This window comes from Bos indicus, chromosome 13 (assembly GCF_029378745.1).
Source record: "Bos indicus isolate NIAB-ARS_2022 breed Sahiwal x Tharparkar chromosome 13, NIAB-ARS_B.indTharparkar_mat_pri_1.0, whole genome shotgun sequence".
Lineage (NCBI taxonomy): Eukaryota > Metazoa > Chordata > Mammalia > Artiodactyla > Bovidae > Bos > Bos indicus.
Genome location: NC_091772.1, coordinates 36,588,705 through 36,609,985, shown reverse-complemented (window position 1 = coordinate 36,609,985; position 21,281 = coordinate 36,588,705). Strand labels below are relative to the sequence as shown.

General features: G+C 40.9%; 1 long non-coding RNA gene across 2 annotated transcripts in view; it reads left to right on the top strand.

Annotated features, from left to right (window-relative positions):
* LOC109568013 (uncharacterized) overlaps positions 1–21,281 on the top strand; it is an 89,753-nt gene that overhangs the window by 33,471 nt on the left and 35,001 nt on the right. The window lies entirely within an intron of this gene.

Genomic DNA, 21,281 nt, shown 5'->3' with positions numbered 1-21,281 from the left:
TGGTTTTAGTGTCAGGGTGATGGTGGCTTCATAGAATGATTTTGGGATGGTTCCTTCCTCTTCAGTCTTTTGGAAGAGTTGAAAAGGATCAGTACAAGTTCTTTGTATGTTTATTTGAATTCCTCAGTGAAGGCATCTGGTCCTGGGCTATTGTTTACAAGGTATTTTTTCTGTTTGTTTGTTTTTTTTTAAATTACAGAGTCTTTTTCACTTCTAGTGGTCAGTCTGTTCAAATTCTATATTTCTTCTCGATTCAGTTTTGGTGGGCTGTATGTTTCTAGAATCATGTATGTATTCTGTATGCTTCTAGAATCAGTTGTTATTTCTCCTGTTTTATTTCTTCTTTTTTCTTCTTGGTGAGCCTGGCCAGAGGCTTGTTGATTTTATCCTTTTAAAATATGAACTCTTGGTTTTACTGATTTTTTCCCCTAATCTCTGTTTTACTTATTTCCTTCTTGATCTTTATTATTTCCTTCTTTCTCCTGACTTTGGGTTTATAACTCTTTTGGATGGTAGGTTAAGTTGTTTATTTGAGTTTTTTTCTTGTTTTTTTGAGGAAAGTCTATATTGCTGTGAACTTCCCTTTTAGGACTGCTTTTCTCCATCTCATAGATTTTATATGGTTTTGTTTTCATTGTCATTTGTCTCAAGGTATTTTTAAATTTCCTCTCTGATTTCATCACTGACCCATTGGTTTTTTTTTAGTAGCATGTTGTTTAGTCTCCATATAATCTTTTTTTATCTCTTGTTTCTGTTTGTGTGGTGGATCAGTTAAGCATGTTTTTTGTGAGTCTATTTCTGAGTTCTTGATTCTGTACCATGGATCTGTGTGTCAACTCGCCCATCAATACTACAGAATCTTGATTACTATAGCAATAAAGTAAGTTTTGAAATCAAGTAGAATAATTCCTCATACTTCGTTCTTCTTTTTTGAAAAAAAAATAGTCATTTAATTTCCTTGACCTTCAATATAAATTTTGCAATAATTTTGTCTATACCTAAAAAAGTCTCACTGGGATTTTGAAAGGAATTGCATTAAACCTACATATCAATTTATGGATAACTGATGTCTTTACTATGTTGAGTCTTGTAGTCAATGAACATAGTATGTTTCTCCATTTGTTGAGGTCATCTTTGATTTCTTTCATCAGTATTGTGCAGTTTCTGGCATACAAGTACTGCTCTTATTTTGAGATTTACACCTAATATTTTAAGTGATTATAACAGCATTGGATTTTTAGTGTTCACATGTTTATTGCTAGTATACAGAAATTATATTTCATCTTTCTCTTGTAACCTGTGACTTTCTTAAATTTCCTTAGTTGTTCTAGTTCTTTTGTAGAATCTTTGGAATTTTCTATGTAGACAATCATTTCATCTTAACATAGGGACAGCTGTATGTCTTCATTTTCTATCTCTATGTCTTTTATTTCCTTTTCTTGCCTTATTGCTCTGAATAGAACTGCCAGCACTATGTTCTCTGAGAGTTGTCAGAACAGACATCCTTACCTTGTTCTAGGTCTTAAAAGGAAAGCATATCATTTATCATTAACTAGGTCTTTTATCATTAACTAGGATGTTAACTGTAGTTTTTTTATACATATTCTTTATCAAGTTGTGGAGATTTCCCGCTCTTCCTTTTTGTCTGAAAGATTTTTTTTTTAATCATGAATAGGTGTGGAATTTTGTCAAATATTATTTCTCTATTAGTTGATATGATCATATGATTTTTCTCCATTAGCCTATTAAAGTGTTGGTCCATTGATTGCTTTTTGAAGATTCTACCAAGCTTCTATCCCTGAAGTAAACCCCACTTGATTTTGTGTACATTCTTTTTAGGTTCCTAATATTTTGTTAAAGGCTTTTGTAACTATGTTTATTTTGTAACTATGTTTAACATACTTTCTGTAACTATGTTTATGTTATAACTATGAAAGCTATAGTTTCCAGTAGTCATGTATGGATGTGAGAGCTGGACCATAAAGAAAGCTGAGTGCTGAAAAATGGATGCTTTTGAACTGTGGTGTTGGAAAAGACTCTTGAGAGTCCCTTGCACTGCAAGGAGAGCATACCAGTCAGTCCTAAAGGAAATCAGTCCTGAATATTCATTGGAAGGACTGATGCTGAAGCTGAAACTCCAATACTTTGGCCACCTGATATGAAGAACTGACACATTGAAACAGACCCTGATGCTGGGAAAAATAGAAGGTGGGAGAAGAAGGGGATGACAGAGGATGAGATGGCTGTATGGCATCACCAACTCGATGGACATGAGTTTGAGCAAGCTCCGGGAGTTGGTGATGGACGGGGAAGCCTGGAGTGCTGCAGTCCATGGGGTAACAAAGAGTTGGACATGACTGAGTGACTGAACTGATGAGAGATATTGGTCTGAAGTTTTTTTAATTGTATTTCTCCGGTTTTGGTGTCAAGGTAATAATAGCTTAATAAAATGAATTGACAGCTACTCTTCCCTCTTCTATTTTTGAATGACACTGTGTAGAACTGATGTCAGTGTTTTACAGCCTTTTTCAGTGAAATGATCTGAATCTGGAGATTTCTTCTTGCACGTTTTAAATTTTTGAATTTCATTCTCTATTATAGGAGGTGGATCAAAAAAGATCTTGCTGTGACTCATGTGAGAGATTGTTTTGCCTGTTTTCCTCTGAGAGTTTTATAATACCTGGTCTTAGATTTAAGTGTTGATTCCATTTTGAGTTTTGGTGTTAAGAGAATGTTCTAATTTCACTCTTTTACATGTAGCTGTCCAGTTTGAGACTTCCATTTGATAGATGGTTTATTGGGAAGTATGTTACTTAATTTCAAGTTTTTAAAGATGTCCTTTTTTTTTTAACATTTTGTTACTGGTTTCTAGTTTGATTCTATTGTGGTTAGAAAACATATTCTTATGATTTCCATTCTTTTAAAATTTGTTGAGGTTTCTTTGATAGCTCAGGATGGCATATGTTGCATGGATGCTTAAGAAGAGTATGTATTCTAACATTGTTGGGTGGGCAGATCTGTAGATATGGGTTATATCTTGTTGGTTGACAGTGTTTTCAGTTCTAGTCATTCTATCAGTTTCTGAGATAGGGATTTTGAAATCTCCAGTTGTAACTGTGGAGATATCTACTTATACTTTCAGCTGTCTTTCAGTTTCACAAAACTGGAATCCTGTTTTTTGGTTCAGGCACATTTTGGATTGCTAGATCTTGATGGACTGATCCTTTTATCATTATATAATGCCCTCCTTTGTCTCTGGTAATTTTCTTTGCCCTGAGATCTATTTATCTGTTATTAATTAAGCCATCCTTCTGGTATTTAATTAATATTTATGTATCTTTTCCCATGCTTTCAGTTTTACTCTGCCTATATTATTTTCTTCTTGAGCCTCAGTCCTCAAAAGCTATGATCCAATCATGTGATGCTTCTTCCATATTCCTACCTCTGCACCTTCAGCCTCTGCTCTGGATAACTCTGCTGACTGTCTTCAGGTGTTGGCTAGGATGCCTTCTTCTAAAAACACTTCCCAACTCCACATGTCTAGATTATATGCCTGTTTCTTGTGCCATATTATTACACGGGAGTATACCTAGTGAGAAATTGACCTCAGCCCCACCCATGGAATCCCAGGGACAGGGGGAGCCTGGTGGGCTGCCGTCTATGGGGTCGCATGACTGAAGCGACTTAGCAGCAGCAGAAGCAGCCACCCATGGAAGGCACTCTGACCATCATGGACTGGAGGGCTGGCTTATAGTCATTCATCCTCCACTGATGATAACCCCACTTAAAGATGACCTTAACTTCACTTATATTTGAAGATTAGAAATTAACACTTGTTCTTAAGCTGGAAGAAAATCTATTTAAATATGAGTAAGAAATCTGGTGTTGGAGAAGACTCTTGAGAGTCCCTTGGAGTGCAAGGAGATCCAACCAGTCCATTCTAAAGGAGATCAGTCCTGGGTGTTCTTTGGAAGATCAGATCAGTCGCTCAGTTGTGTCCGACTCTTTGCGACCCCATGAATCGCAGCACGCCAGGCCTCCCTGTCCATCACCAACTCCCAGAGTTCACTCAGACTCACGTCCATCGAGTCAGCGATGCCATCCAGCCATTTCATCCTCTGTCATCCCCTTCTCCTCCTGCCTCAATCCCTCCCAGCGTCAGAGTCTTTTCCAATGAGTCAACTCTTCGCATGAGGTGGCCAAAGTACTGGAGCTTCAGCTTTAGCATCAGTCCTTCCAAAGAAATCCCAGGGCTGATCTCCTTCAGAATGGACTGGTTGGATCTCCTTGGACTCTCAAGAGTCTTCTCCAACACCACAGTTCGAAGGCATCAATTCTTTGGCGCTCAGCCTTCTTCACAGTCCAACTCTCACAGCCATACATGACCACAGGAAAACCATAGCCTTGACTAGACGAACCTTTATTGGCAAAGTAATGTCTCTGCTTTTGAATATGCTATCTAGGTTGGTCATAACTTTCCTTCCAAGGAGTAAGCGTCTTTTAATTTCATGGCTGCAGTCACCATCTGTAGTGATTTTGGAGCCCAGAAAAATAAAGTCTGACACTGTTTCCACTGTTTCCCCATCTATTTCCCATGAAGTGGTGTGACTGGATGCCATGATCTTCGTTTTCTGAATGTTGAGCTTTAAGCCAACTTTTTCACTCTCCACTTTCACTTTCATCAAGAGGCTTTGTAGTTCCTCTTCACTTTCTGCCATAAGGGTGGTGTCATCTGCATATCTGAGGTTATTGATATTTCTTCTGGCAGTCTTGATTCCAGTTTGTATTTCCTCCAGTCCAGCGTTTCTCATGATGTACTCTGCATAGAAGTTAAATAAGCAGGGTGACAATATACAGCCTTGACGTACTCCTTCTCCTATTTGGAACCAGTCTGTTGGTCCATGTCCAGTTCTAACTGTTGCTTCCTGACCTGCATACAAATTTCTCAAGAGGCAGGTCAGGTGGTCTGGTATTCCCATCTCTTTCAGAATTTTCCACAGTTTATTGTGATCCACACAGTCAAAGGCTTTGGCATAGTCAATAAAGCAGAAATAGATGTTTTTCTGGAACTCTCTTGCTTTTTTGATGATCCAGCAGATGTTGGCAATTTGATCTCTGGTTCCTCTGCCTTTTCTAAAACCAGCTTGAACATCAGGAAGTTCACGGTTCACATATTGCTGAAGCCTGGCTTGGAGAATTTTCAGCATTACTTTACTAGCGTGTGAGATGAGTGCAATTGTGCGATAGTTTGAGCATTCTTTGGCATTGCCTTTCTTTGGGATTGGAATGAAAACTGACCTTTTCCAGTCCTGTGGCCACTGCTGAGTTTTCCAAATTTGCTGGCATATTGATTGCAGCACTTTCACAGCATCATTCACGATTTGGAATAGTTCAACTGGAATTCCATCACCTCCACTAGCTTTGTTCGTAGTGATGCTTTCTAAGGCCCACTTGACTTCACATTCCAGGATGTCTGGCTCTAGATGAGTGATCACACCATCGTGATTATCTGGGTTGTGAAGATCTTTTTTGTACAGTTCTTCTGTGTATTCTTGCCATCTCTTCCTGATGTCTTCTGCTTCTGTTAGGTCCATACCATTTCTGTCCTTTATCGAGCTCATCTTTGTGAAATGTTCCTTTGGTATCTGCTAAAGCTGAAACTCCAATACTCTGGCCACCTCATGTGAGAGTTGATTCATTGGAAAAGACTCTGATGCTGGGAGGGATTGGGGACAGGAGGAGAAGGGGACGACAGAGGATGAGATGGCTGGATGGCATCACCGACTCTATGGACATGAGTTTGGATAAACTCCGGGAGTTGGTGATGGACAGAGAGGCCTGGCGTGCTGCAATTCATGGGGTTGCAAAGAGTCGGACACGACTGAGTGACTGAACTGAAGAAATCTGGAATTTAAATTTTAATTAATTCACCTGAGGGGTGTGTGTGTGTGTGTGTGTAGGGGAGGGGACTTGAAAATACACACAAATAAGACATCAGCTTCTGATATCTTATTTGTGTGTATTCCCCCAGCCAGTACATTTTACTTTATACTGTTAAGTTAACTTGATGAAAGTGTAAGTTTGGGTAAAATTGAGAGAACAAGAGTAGAGGGTTTATTTGTTCTATTTTTTGCCTGCCCTGGGTCTTCATTGTGATATGAAGGCTTTCTCCGGTTTTGGTATGCAAGGGCTTCTCTGTTGTGGTGTACAGGTTTAGTTGCCCTGTGGCTTGTGGGATCTTAGTTCCCTGAACAGGGATCAAACCCGCATCCCCTGCATTGGAAAGTGGATTTTTAACCACTGGACCACCAGGAAAGTCCCAAGAGTAGAGGATATTATTTATAGGAGTGTCAAAATTCACTATCTAGACAGACTTTTTTTATTTGACTTAAGAGCAGAAATCCACACATCAGGAGTATAACAAAAAAAATTTTTTTTTCATTGTGCTCCTGGCAACAGCCTGGAATAATTCTGCAAAAACTCCAGCTATGAATAAAGTCACTCTGACTATGTCACGTCATCTGAGTCCCTGCCACTGTGCTTTGTGCTTGGGCATTTTTCACCCACCTGGTTCTAATTGCCTGAGCAGGGCTTCCAGTCTATGTGGGAGAAGTGAGGCTTCCCTAGCCTCATTTACAGGACACGCCAGATGTATGAATAGATACAGGCTCTGAAAGGTAGAGAATGGGTGTAGCAAGCCCGTCCTCTTCATGGGGAACTATACCCCAACGTCCTATATGCAGACCAGTGGTTCTCTCCATGTGGTCCCTGGACTGGCAGCATTAGCCTCACTCAGGCATGAGTTTGAAATGCAAATTCCCAGGCTCCACCCCAGACCTCCTGAATCAGACATTCCAGTGCAGGGCCCAGAAATCCATGTTTTAACAGACTCTAGGTAATTCTGCTGCTACTACCATGGGGATCCCCCCTCCTTCCCTAATCTCAGGCACCCCAGATCAGGAGTGGAACACACATCCTGTGTTTGCCTAGTTAAAGTAAATGTCTTGACTTCATCCGAAGCTCCCAGAAGACTCCTGTTCTTCCAACTGCCTTGGACTCAGTTCCTTGTACAGCTGGTTTGTAATCCCAAATGGAGAACCTGTCTGAGAATAAAGCCAGTGAGTGGAAGAAAGCCTCATGAGCTGGGCCAAGCCCTGCGCCTTGGGCAGAGAGAACCAGCTTCTGATAATACTGCTGGAGCCCGACATCCAGCACACTCAAGCCAGCTCTGCCGTGGGCTATCCAGATAGAAACGCAGATTACCTTTTTACTTAAGCCAGTTTGGCCTGCATATCTTGACACTTAAGACTGAAGGAATTCTAAAGAATACAACATGCAAACACTATTCTAAGCCAGTCAGTGAAGATAAGTGTTTTTTTTAAAAAACAAAAAACAAAAAAACCCCCACTAATCTAATGAGAACTCTTAGCAGAGAACCTTCTCTCCTGATTTATGGATAAACTTAAGGACACTTGGACACTCTTATCAACATGGTCCTTTTCTTCCTCCTTTCTCAGATACGGTGGTAACTCCGGGGGAGGGCTTCCTCACCCCTGTGCCTGTGACCCTCTGCCTTCCTGTGCCTCCCAGGACCTTCCTTCTTAGGTCACTCTTCTCCCTGCTGTGTGCCCACCTCTCCGTCTCTGAAGCCTCCTTACCATGAAGTGAAGTGAAGTCTCTCAGTCGTGTCCGACTCTTTGCGGCCCCATGGACTATAGCCTACCAGGTTCCTCTGTCCATGGATTCTCCAGGCAAGAATACTGGAGTGGGTTGCCATTTCCTTCTCCAGGGGATCCTCCCGACCCAGGGATCGAAGCCGGGTCTCCTGCATTGCAGGCAGATGCTTTACCCTCTAAGCCACCAGGGAAGTCCTCCTTACCATAAATATACTCAAAATCCCCATTCTTGGAGTATGGTCCAGCTTAACCACCACTTCTCACTCAAACCTTACAAGTAAAGTAGCATCAGTTTACTATTTTCATTGCCTCACTTCCTAATGTACTTCAGTTTGACTTCTCTCATCACCACTTATTTGAAAATGTTTCCTTTAGGATTACCAGTGGAATCCTAACCAGTGGATTACCAGTGCCCAACCCATGCTGAATCTAGTGGATAATTTCTTAAGTTCTCGCTTGTGTTTGACATCATTGGTCATTCCTTTCTTCTTGATATCTTCTAATTCTTTGACTTCCGTGATACCACACTTTTAATTCTCTCCACAGTTTTGGCTTTTCCATCACTGCCTCCTTTATTATTCCCTCTTCCATGTACCTGGTGAAAGTTGGCATTATCTAGGATTCTGTTTTTAGCACATTATTCCTTCCCTCTTACATGCTCTCCATATGCTCTTATTCCATTCTTCTCTCTTGACTAGCACTGTGTTCCATGGATTCTAGAATCTGGATACCTATCCCAGACTTCCCCCTAAGCTTCCACCTCTGACAGCCCACTTGTCTCACATTCAACAGGTCCAAAATGGACCCAGTAATACTCCCCCAGCCTCATCGGATCTTCCTTCTATTACACATTTTCTAGTTCAGTTGGCAACACACCACCACCCAGGCACTCAGGTTAGAAACTTGGCCCCTCCCTCTTCTTGACCTCTCACTTCTAATCCAGCACGCATCCTACAGATTTTGCCTACCAAAGACTTCCCGAATGTTTCTTCTCTCCATCTTCACCACTTCTCCACATCCAAACCATAGTTTGGATTATTGTCATTATCCCCATGGATTAGGTCTTTCTTTTTCTGTTCAAATTAAGCATTTTACAAGCCTCCAGAAGGCCTAGTATGGAAATGTACCCAAGCAAAACTCCACTTCCCCCTAGCCTGTGCAGTTTCCTTCATTGCCTCCTCATTGCCAACAGTGTTTCTCAGATTGTCAACCAGATAGTATCCTCATCAGGCTTACCTGAGCTTCTTGTGACAGTGCTGATTCCTGGACCTTACAACAGTCCTGCTAGATCATACCCTCCAGCGGCTGCCTAGAAATTTTGAGTTTTCCCTCATGTACCTCAGTGATACACACATTAAAATGTTGGAACCTTTGGCCCAATGATACACAGGACCGTCCTGATCCTGGCTCTTGCTTCTCCCATCTTCTTTCTCACTGTTCACTGACTTTAGCTCCACATTTTTGTGGTCCTAAATGCCCATATTTTACTAAACTGTGTTGCATTCGATGATTTTGTTCATGTCTCTACTGAAATACCCAGATCCTGCCCCTTACTCTACACCCTCCTTGCTTGGTTATCTCGTATTTATTCACTGAGATTTTTAGCTCATGTCTCCTTTCTTGCAGCAAGCCTTAATGTCTTATCCTCCCAATCTGCTTCTCTCCCTCATCTTTTCCACTTCTGTTCAGCAGGCCAGATCTTCTTTTAAGCTTCCATGTGTATATCCCCATTATTGCTCTTATGATGGCTCTCAAAATGCCCAATTTGTGTGCCCCTTTCTCCCTCTACAATGTGAGCACCTTAAAGACAGGGCTGTGTGCCATTCAACTCACTAATCCTCATGCCAAGCACAGGCTGGTAGACAGCAGGCACTCAAATGTTTCTTCCATAAATAAAGTGTGCATACTTGTTCTTCCTACCCTTGCTAGCTGTTTCTCTGCTACAGAAATGGGAAATTTGTTAATAGTATAAACAGAGGGGCAGATGGTAAGAGAGCAATGAGGAGGTGGAAGGTGGGAGTAATAGTTAAAGTGTTAAGAATAAACCAAAAGGGAAGATGCTTATGGAAAAGGGGGCCATTAAGGCCATTGTAATGGTGGAGAAAGGAGATCATGAGCTTCTGAACACAGAAGTAATTTTCCTCTTTTCCTAGTTTATAAAGTCAGTGAACAGTGAGAAAGAAGTAAGATGGGAGAAGCGGGAGCCAGGATCAGGAGGGTCCTGTGTATCATTGGGCCAAAGGTTTATGTTTTTATTATGAAAAGGTGTTGAATTTTATCAGGTATTTTATTTGCATTTATTGAGATGTCCATGTGATTTTTATCCTTCATTCTATAATATGGTATATCACATTAATTTTCATATGTTAAACCGTCCTTGTATTCCATTGATAAATCCCATGTGATTATGGTGTATGAGCCTCTTCATCTGCTGCTGAATTCATTTTGCTAATATTCTGTTGAGGCTTTTTATATCTATATTCATTAGGGATATTGGTCTGTAATTTTCTTGCAGCATCCTTGTCTGACATTGATATTGGAGTAATTCTGTTCTTATAAAATGAGTTTGGAAGTGTTTCCTCCTCTTCAGTTTTCTGGGAAGAGTTTGAGAAGGATTGGCATAAATTTTGCTCTAAATGTTTGGTGGAATTCATGAAGTGAAACCATCTGGTCTTGGACTTTTCTCTGTTGGAAGGCTTTTGATTATTGATTCAGTCTCCTTGCTAGTTATACATCTGTTCACACTTTCTATTTCTTTGTGATTCTGTCTTGGTAGGTTGCATGTTTCTAGGAATATTTCCATTTCTTATAGGTTATGTAGTTTATTGGTATATGTAAAGGACATATAAGAAAAATCCATTTTAATATAATCAATGGTTAAAAAGTGAAAGTTTTCCCATTAAGATCAGAAATAGGATGAGGATGCCCACTCTCACCACTTATATTAAACCTAGCACTGGAAGCACTGGTCGGAATATTTAGGCAACAAACAAACAAAAGCAGAAATATAAAGGTGTTAGCCTATTTCAGGCTGCTTTAACAAACTAGCACAGACTGGGGTGGTTTATAAACAGCAGAAATGTTTTGCTCATAGTTCTAGGGCTGTAAGTCCAAGATCAGGGTGACAACATGATCAGGTAAGGGCCCTCTCTGGGGTTGTAGACTTCTTATTGTTTTTCCCACATGATGGAAGAGACTAGGAAACTGTGGGATTTCTTTTTCAAGAGTCCTAATACCACTCATGATTTTCCAACCATACTTAGGACCTAATCACCACCCAGAGGGCCCACTTTGCGGGTTAGGATTTCAACATATGAATTTTGAGGAGACCCAGACATTCATACCATAGCAAAAAGGCATCCAAATTGAAATAAGTAAAATTGGCCCTGTATGTGGTGATATGATCTTATATAGAGAAAACCTAAAGACTCCACACAGAAGAACTGGGAGAGCTAGTAAATGAATTCAGTTAAGTTTCAGGAAATAATATCAATCTATAAAAATCAGTTGAATTTCTGTACACTAATAGCAAACTGAAAAGGAAATTAGGAAAACAATTTCATTTACAGTAACATCAAAAAGAATTAAATAGGAATAAACTCAAGACATTCAAAGACTTGTACACTGTAAACTATAAAGCACTGATGAAAGAATTAATGACACAAACAAATGGAAAGACATCCTGTGTTCATGGACTGAAAGACAATATTGTTAAAATGTTCATACTACACAAAGAAATCTATAGATGAAATGCAATTGCTATTAAAATCCCAATAGTATTCTTTTACATAAAAAATTCTAAAATTCATATAGAACTGCAAAAGACCCAAATAGGCAAAATGGTCTTAAAAGAGAAGAACAAAGCTAGAGATATCACAACTCCTGATTTCAAAATGTATTCAAAGTTTTAGTAATTAAAACAGCATAAATACTATATATATAGTGTGTGTGTGTATGTGTGTGTGTGTATATATATACACACACGTATCAGTGGAACAGAATAGAGGGCCCAGAAATAAACCCACAAACATATCTTGTTAACTGATCTTTAACACATGTGCCAAAAATACACAAAACTTTAGTCGCTAAGTCATGTCCGACTCTTGCAACCCCATGGACTGTAGCCTGCCAGAGTCCTCTGTCCATGGGATTCTCCAGGCAAGAATACTGGTGTGGGTTGCCATTTCCTTCTCCAAAAAATACACAATAGATAAAAAATAATCCTTTCAACAAAAAGTGTTGGAAAACTGGATGTCCACATGCAAAATAGTGATATTGAACCTTTATCTGACACCATACATAAAAAATCAACTCAAAATGGATTAAAGATTTAAGTGTAAAACCTGAAATGATAAAACTCCTAAAACAAAACATAGGGGGAAAGCTTCATGACATTGGTCTTCACAGTGATTTCTTAGATGACACCAAAAGCACAGATAAGTGGAACCACATCAAACTACAAAGCAGAGGGTGAAAAGGCCACCAGTGTAATGGGAGAAAATATATACAAACCATATATCTGATAAGGGATTAGGTTCCAAGATTTGTAAGGAACTCTTACAATTCAATAAAAAAAAAATCTTGATTTAAAAATGGTCTCAGGACTTTCATAGACATTTCACCAAAGATTTACAAATGACCAACAGTATATGAAAAGATACTCAGTTCAATTCAGTCAGTTCAGTCGCCCAGTCGTGTCCAACTCTTTGCAACCCCATGAATTGCAGCACGCCAGGCCTCCCTGTCCATCACCAACTCCCGGAGTTCACTCAAACTCATGTCCATCGAGTCAGTGATGCCATCCAGCCATCTCATCCTCTGTTGTCCCCTTCTCCTCCTGTCCCCAGTCCCTCCCAGCATCAGAGTCTTTTCCAATGAGTCAACTCTTCACATGACGTGGCCAAACTACTGGAGTTTCAGCTTTAGCATCAGTCCTTCCAAAGAAATCCCAGGACTGATCTCCTTCAGAATGGACTGGTTGGATCTCCTCGCAAGGGACTCTCAAGAGTCTTCTCCAACACCACAGTTCAAAAGCATCAATTCTTCGGTGCTCAGCCTTCTTCACAGTCCAACTCTCACATCCATACATGACCACTGGAAAAATCACAGCCTTGACTAGACGGACCTTTGTTGGCAAAGTAATGTCTCTGCTTTTCAATATGCTGTCTAACTTTCCTTCCAAGGAGTAAGCATCTTTTAATTTCATGGCTGCAGTCACCATCTACAGTGATTTTGGAGCCCAGAAAAATAAAGTCTGCCACTGTTTCCCCCTCTATTTCCCATGAAGTGATGGGACCAGATGCCATGATCTTCGTTTTCTGAATGTTGAGCTTTAAGCCAACTTTTTAACTCTCCTCTTTCACTGTCTTCAAGAGGCTTTTTAGTTCCTCTTCACTTTCTGCCATAAGAGTGGTGTCATCTGCATATCTGAGGTTATATTGATATCTCTCCTGGCAATCTTGATTCCAGCTTGTGCTTCTTCCAGCCCAGCGTTTCTCATGATGTACTCTGCATATAAATTAAATAAGCAGGGTGACAGTATACAGCCTTGACATACTCCTTTTCCTATTTGGAACCAGTCTGTTGTTCCATGTCCAGTTCTAACTGTTGCTTCCTGATCTGCATATAGGTTTCTCAAGAGGCAGGTCAGGTGATCTGGTATTCCCATCTCTTTCAGAATTTTCCACAGTTTATTGTGATCCACACAGTCAAAGGCTTTGGCATAGTCAATAAAGCAGAAATAGATGTTTTTCTGGAACTCTCTTGCTTTTTCGATGATCCAGCGGATGTTGGCAATTTGATCTCTGGTTCCTCTGCCTTTTCTAAAACCAGCTTGAACAGCTGGAAGTTCACGGTTCACATATTGCTGAAGTCTCGCTTGGAGAATTTTGAGCATTACTTTACTATTCAGTGTCACTAATTATCAGGGAAATGCGAATCGAAACAAGAGACCAGAATTGTGGAGAATCAACGGTTGTACTGTGTTGCTGGGAATGCAAATGGTGCAACCACTATGGAAAACAGTATAGAGGTTCCTCAAAAAATTAAATATAGAACTACCATATGACTCAGCAACCCACTTCTAGCTACTTATCCAAAAGAATTGAAATCAGGATCTCAAAGAGATATCTTAATTTCCATGTTCATAGCAGCACTATTCACAATAGCTAAGATGGGAAACAAATGTCCACTGATGGAAGAGTGGATTTTTTTAAATGTGATATATACATAAAAGGCTTCCCTGGTGGCTCAGATGATAAAGAATCTGTCTGCAGTGAAGGAGACCTGGGTTCAATCCCTGGGTCGGGAAGATCCCCTGGAGAAGGGAATGGCAACCCACTCCAGTATTCTTGCCTGGAGAAGTCCATGGACAGAAGAGCCAGGTGGGCTACAATCCACGGGGTCGCATAAAACAGCATGTTATTCAGCCTTGAAAAGAAAGAAATCCTGCAATATAAGACAACAAGGGTGAACCTTAAGGAAGCTATGCTAAGTAAAATAAGCTAGTCACAGAAGCACATGTATCACATGATTCCACTTCTTTGAGTTATCTAACATAATCAATCTCCTAGAAGCAAAGAATAGAACAGTGGTTGTCAGGGGTTGGGGAGATGTGGAAATGGGGGATTACTAATCAACAAGTATATTTTAGTTTTACAAGATGAGTATTAATAATTAGAGATCTGTTTATAACATTGTGCCTAGAGATGACAATAGCATATTGTAAACTTTAAAATTTGTTAAGTTCAGTTTAGTCGCTCAGTTGTGTCTGACTCTTTGCTGCCCCATGGACTCCAGGGCTCCCAGTCCATCACCAACTCCTGGAACTTGCTCAAACTCACATCCATCGAGTTGGTGATGCCATCCAACCATCTCATCCTGTGTCATCCCTTTTTCCTCCTGCCTTCAATCATTCCAGCATCAGGGTCTTTTCCAATGAGTCAGTTCTTTGCATCAGATGGTCAAAATATTGAAGCGTCAGCTTCAGCATCAGTTGGTAGGTTTTAAGTGTTCTTACCACAATAAAATAAGAGAAAAAGAGAATGTAGGATGGAGTTAAGAGATTTCTGATAGGACTCAGTGGCTGAACATCCTAGTTTTCCAATCCTCAGTAACACTACAAACTTAGTAGTTTAAAACAACACTCATTTTGAGCTCACAGTTCTGTAGGTCAGAACAGGCATGGCCGAGTTCTCAGCTCAGAGTCTCACAAGTCTAAAGTCAAGGCTTCAGCAGGACTCACTGCTAATCTCACTTGGAGCTTAGGGTTCATTTCCAAGCTCAGTGGGTTGCAGGCAGCATTCAATTCTTAGTTTGAAGACCGAGGTCTTAGCTTTCTTGCTGTCAGCCAGGGGCTGCTCTCAGGTCTTAGAGGCTAATCGCATTCACTGCCTTGTGGTCCTCTCCGCTGTCAAAACCATGGACAGGGAATCTCGTCAAATCAAATCCTTCTCACACTTCAGTTCCTTCTTTGTTGTTCAGGAAAAGCCGAGTCACTTTTTAAGGGCATACTTGGTTAGATCAGGGTAAATTCCGCCCCCCCCCCCTTTTTTTTTCCAAAGGCAACTGATTTGAAACCTTAATTGCATCTGCCACATGCCTTTCTAGGAGGGCCTAAGTTAGGGCTTGGTTGAACAACTGAAAGTGTAGGTACACCAAAGGGTGGGGTTTCTGGGGGTCAGCTCCACTTTTTGCCTAACACAGTGGAGAGGTGAGGGTAGCCTGGGAGAGTCCTGGCTGGAGACACTGGAGGGAGCCTACCCTAAAAGAAATGTTAAGGTTCTCATGAACTCTCATAATTTTTGCTTATCTGAGTTTTTTTTTTTTTTTTTTAATCTCTCCTATTCTAAATGATTATCTTGTTCAGTAGATAATCCTAGGTTGCAGGTTTTTCCCTTTCAGCATTTTATATCAGGCCACTCCCTTTTGGCCTGCAGTTTCTGCAGAAAAAGCTAATAGTCCAATGGGAATTCCCTTGTAGGTAACTCTTTTTCTCTTGGTGATTTCAGAATCTCTCTGTGACTTATGCCATTTTAATTATGTCTTGGTGTGAATGAATTTGCATTCACCTTGTTTGGGACCCTCTGAGCTTCCTGTACCTGGATATCTGTTTCTTTCTTCAGTGACGTTTTCAACCTAATTTCATCAAAATTTTGACCCCTTTCTCTCCTTCTGGGATCCCTATAATGTGAATGTTGGCATACGTGATAGAGTCCCAGAGGTCCTTTAAAGTGTTCTCATTTTTTTTTAATTTGCTTTTCTTTTTGCTGTTCTGATCGGATAGTTTCCATTATTTTGTCTTCCGGATCTGTCACCTTTTTGTTGCTTTCAGTCACTCAGTCGTATCTGACTCTTTGCGACCCCATGGACTACAGCACGCCAGGTTTCCATGTCCTTCATCATCTCCTAGAGCTTGCTCAGATTCATGTCTATTGAGTTGGTGATGCCATCGAACCATCTCGTCCTTTATCGTCCCCTCTCCTCCTGCCTTCAATCTTTCCCAGCATCAGGGTCTTTTCACCTCGTCTATCAGGATCTCTATCACCTAGTCTATTATTAATTCCTCCTTTGTATTCTTCCTTTATGACTGGTCCTTTTTTACATTTTCTAGTTCCTTGCTAAAGTTTTCACTGTGTTCATCTATTCTTTTCCTTAATTGAGTTAGTCTTCTTATTGCTGATGCTTTGAACTCTGTATCTTGTAAATTATGTATTTGTTTCATTAGGTCTTCCTTATTGTTTCAATTGAAACAAATCCTTCTGTCTTCTCATTTTGCTTATCTTTCTCTGTCTGTATGAATTGAAGTGAGATAGTTACCTCTTCCCGCCTTGAAGGGATGTGCCCATATGGGAGTGTACCTGTACAGTCTGCAGGTGCCCTGTAGCTTTGGTCAGTGAGCTGGAAGAGGTAAGCACCAGTCACGCTTTCTTCCAGGTGTGCTGGCACCTGTTACCTTGGTAGGAGGTGGGACTTGACATGGATAGGCCAGAGCCGTACTAGCCAGGCATTCGTGCCAGTGCTTCTCCTCTGGTCAGTGACCAACCTCGCCCACTGCAGGGTTGCTCAGGTCCTAAGTTGCTGGAATGGAAGTCCTGAGGGTCTGGTCAGAGATGACTCTGTTCCATCCACGTGTGTATCCTCCTGCCTCCTAGCATCAGCACCTTTGCCCCAGAGAAGTAGTGCTGGAGCAAGAAGGGGCTGGAGTGAGCACTTGGTGTATGGACAGTGCCAGTCCTGGCCCCAGAGTCCTGGGCCTCTCTCTGAACACCAGTAATGGCTGTCCCTGCCCCGTTCAGATGCCATTCCAGGCCCAAGCCAACTCCATCTGTCCCCTCCCTGAGCACCCGCCTCAGCCATGCCAGCTCTCATGCCTAGTGTGAAGCCATGCCACAGGGCAAATGGGGACTGAACGGGTGCTTGGCTCAGGCTGGGGCATGCTGCAGGGTAGTTGGGGGAAACTGGCTAGAGTCCTGTGCAAGTTGCACTTTCTCCACTTTGTTTCAGGAGTAGGCAAGTCTGTGCCCTCTCTTCACAGGCACTCTAGGTTTCTCACAGCCCTCCTGTTAGTCCCACTGATTTTCAAGCCAGCTGAGGCGACTCGTCTTTCCAGTGTCAGACCTCAGGGCTGGGGTGCAGAATATGTGGCTCGAAGCCCTCATTTCAGGGAGAATCTCCACCCATATAACCCCCATCTTCTGTGTCCCCTCCCAGGAGCACAAAGTCTCAATCTGATCACTTCCCTTCCCACCTAATTCCATGTGGATTTTTTTTACAGCCTTGGTTGTAAGGAGTGTTTCTGCCAGTCTCCAGTTAGTTTTCAGCGAGAATTGCTCCACATGTACATGTACTTCGGGAGTGTTCAGGGAGGGGAGGGGAGTCTGTCCTCCCACTCTGCCATCTTGATCTCCTCCTTTTTGGATTTACCTGCCATGTCTCAAGATTTTTCTAAAATCTTATGCTGTTAAAATTGTATTCTGGGAGAGTCTATGATCTTTTAGTATTTAGGTCTGCAATAATGTCTCGTCTCTTAGTTAATTCCATTACCTAGTTTTGGAAAATATTTTAAACTGTAAAGCTATTTTCTTCTGCAAGAGCCTATTCGTAGCAGCAGTATACTCAAGGATACTACTTGATGCTCAAAATGTGTGTGTGTGTATCCGTGAACGCTCAGTTCTATCTGACTATTTGAGACCCCACGGACCATAGCCCTCTTCTTTCCATGGGATTCTTCAGGCAAGAATACTGGAGTGGGTTGCCATTTCCTCCTCCAGGGGATCTTCCTGACCCAGGAGAACCCACGTCTCCCGAGTCTCCTGCACCGCAGGCAGATTCTTTACCACTGAGCCACCAGGGAAGCCAAGAGCAAACAATAGATACCTTCTACTATTGTAGCCAAATTTCAGTGTAACTTGATGCTCAGTTGCATATTAATCATATCAAAAGATAATATTTTTAAAACAGCATGAGCTGTATAGCTCAAAGCCTGCACCATAAATGGGATCTATGTGGCCATCTGTCTGAAGCAGCAGTAATCACTCCCTATCATACTCAGTGTTCCTTGTCTATAAGAGATTTTGTCCCAGAAACTTCCCTGGTGGTCTAGTGGTTAAGAATCTGTGCTTCCACTGCAGGGGGCACAGGTTCAATCCCTGGTCAGGGAACTAAAACCCCGCATGGCACATGGTGCAGTAAAATCAAATAATACAATGGAACCCCATTATAATAAAAGGGAGAAAGAAAAGGAAAGCAGTGGAGAATAAAATAGTTCATACTGTGAGATATAAATGCTCAGGCAGCAGTCCTCCGAAGACAGCAGTGATCCATGCATAGGGTAGGTTCGCACACTGTGGCATGGCTGTGTCCAGACACGCCGTGCAGGAGACTCTGACACGACGGGTGCTATTGCCATTAATGACATGATGTTCCAAAATAGTGAAGAAAACTTGGTAGAGTTCTGAAAAAATGAAGCACAGTCTTCCTTTGATTTACATGGTAGCGCATTCCTGGAAAAGTCAGTGTATATTATAACCTAGCCAAAATACCACTCATGTTATTCTTTCCCGAGTTGCTTGAGCCAGTGTTTATTTTTATTTTTTTCCCCTTGAAAAGCTTTTAAGGCAACAAGTTTTCCTGAGCTCAGTTTTTCAGTCCTAGTCCATAGATTCTGATAGTTACGTTGTTATTCTCCGAATAATCTACAGTTTTATTTTTAATTCCTCCATGATCAGGATGTTTTGTTTTGCTGTTGTTTGAGTTTTTCTGAGAGGTCTGTTTTGGTGTCTACTGGTTATTCACTTTAAGTTCTATTGGACTGTAGTCATTAGATGTGACTTGAAGTACTTAAAATATTTTGGAATTTAATGAGGCTTTTCTTGCGGCTTGCTTTAGGATTGGGTTTTGTAAATTCTCAGTGTGGCTCTTGAACCGAAGGTATAATCTGTTCGCAGGAAAAAGCATTCTTTCCATGGCTATGAGATCAGCTGAGGAGTTGTGATACATGAAGTTTTGCGGGGGGCTGTGCTGGGTCTTCAGTGTAGCATGTGGTATCTCAGTTCCCCGACAGGGATCAAACCCACATCTCCTGCATTGGAAGGTGGATTCTTAACCACTAGGCCGCCAGGGAAGTATATGGACCTTCTATAACCACTTCTTTTCGAGGTCTAAGAGAAGTATTTTAAAGATGACCAAATAATGTGGTTTTATTGACTGCACTCCTCAAGGTTTTACTCAGTGTCTTTAACACTGTTCCTTTTATGGCTTATACCACGGATTACTAAAGAATGACTTTTTGCCCCAAGCATTTACCTCAATTTTCATATTATTATTGTGTTTTCTGCTTCTGGTTTCCTTCTGCCTTGCATTTGCACATTTTTGCCAATCCTCTTACTTTAAATCTTTCTCTTCTTAAAGAATATGGTTGATGTCCATTTTTGATGTAGTTGAAAAATGGTCTCTTACTACATGAGTTTATGCCATTTAAATCTGTAATAAGAGACCCATTTGGCATCTTTTTGTCTTCTCATTTAATGGAGTCTCTGATTCCTCTTTGCATTTACTTTCAATTCCACAAATAATTGCCTTCAAATACCTAAAATATTTTAACTAATATTTAAGCATGTTTGTTTTTGTCCTTCTTTCTTCCATCCTCAGCTGTTTTGGTATCTTCTAGGTTCCTAAGAGCAATATATTTTCCTCAGTTATTACTTCATACTATATACCTTTCATTAGCATGTACAGTAATTATATTGTTTTGTAGCCATTGTTATTTATACATATTTCTATTTAGGTCCTTTATCTGTTTAAGTAGAGCTGATGATCACAAACAGGTCACCTCCTACTAACAAGCAGAGTGCCTGGCACAGGGCAGGGGCCTGACAGATGGACCTTTCAGGTATTACTAGTGCCCAGGACAAATTTAATCACAGAGATATCACTTTGCCAAAACTGTAGACTCACAACCATGATCAATTTGTAAATCTCAAAACACAAGAACAGCTTTCCCCAAACTTAAATGTTATATTGTGGAGGAAAAAAAAAAGTGGAACCCAAGCAAAATAAAATGTAAATGGAGTCTCTTGCTTTATTTTATGCTACAAGTTACAGAATGTTTTAAGGTTCAATGCTTCATTGTAGGACAAGTGACATTTTTGGTAAGTGATGCAGGCACTGGGAGTGGCCTGGGTGGTCATGGATACTGCTTTCCATTAGGAATGCTTCCAGCAGCAAGCAAACAGCAGCCTAATAGTAACACTTTTAAGAGAACATCTTCTCCAGTTTTGATATAATTAACATAAAGTTGTGTAAGTTTAACATGTACAGTGTGATGGTTTGATATATGTATATATGGTGAAATGATTACCACAATAAAGTTACTTAACACTTTCATCACCTAATTACCTTGTGTGTGTATTAATAACATTTAAGATCTACTCTTTCAGCTACTTTCAAGCATGTAATACACTGTTGTTAACAATAGTCACCATGCCATTACATCCCCAGAACTTACTCATCTCATACCTGGAAGCTTGTGCCTTCTGACCAACATCCCCCCTTTTCCATCCAACCCCTGGTAACTACCATTCTACCTTCTATTTCAGCTCTTGTAGATACCTTATACAAGTGGTGGTTGTTTAGTCGCTCAGTTGGATCCAACTCTTTGCAACCCCATGATCTGCAGTGCAGCAGGCTTCCTTGTCCTTCACTATCTCCGTGAGTTTGCTTAAACTCACATCCATTGAGTCAGTGATGCCATCCATCCATCTCATCCTCTGCCACCCCCTTCTCCTACCTTCAATCTTTCCCAGCATCAGGGTCTTTTCCAGTGAGTCAGCCCTTTGCATCAGGTGGCCAAAGTATTGGAGCTTCAGCTTCAGCATCAGTCCCTCCAATGAATATTCACGGTTGATTTCCTTTAGGATGGACTGGTTTGATCTCTTTTCTGTCCAAAGGACTCTCAAGAGTCTTCTCTAGCACCACATATAGTTATTTGTCTTTCTCTAACTTATTTTACTTAGAATAATGCCTTCAAGATACAACCATGTTGTCACAAAAGGCAGAATTTACTACGTATTTTTTTTTTACCATTGAATAACATTCCTTTTTATG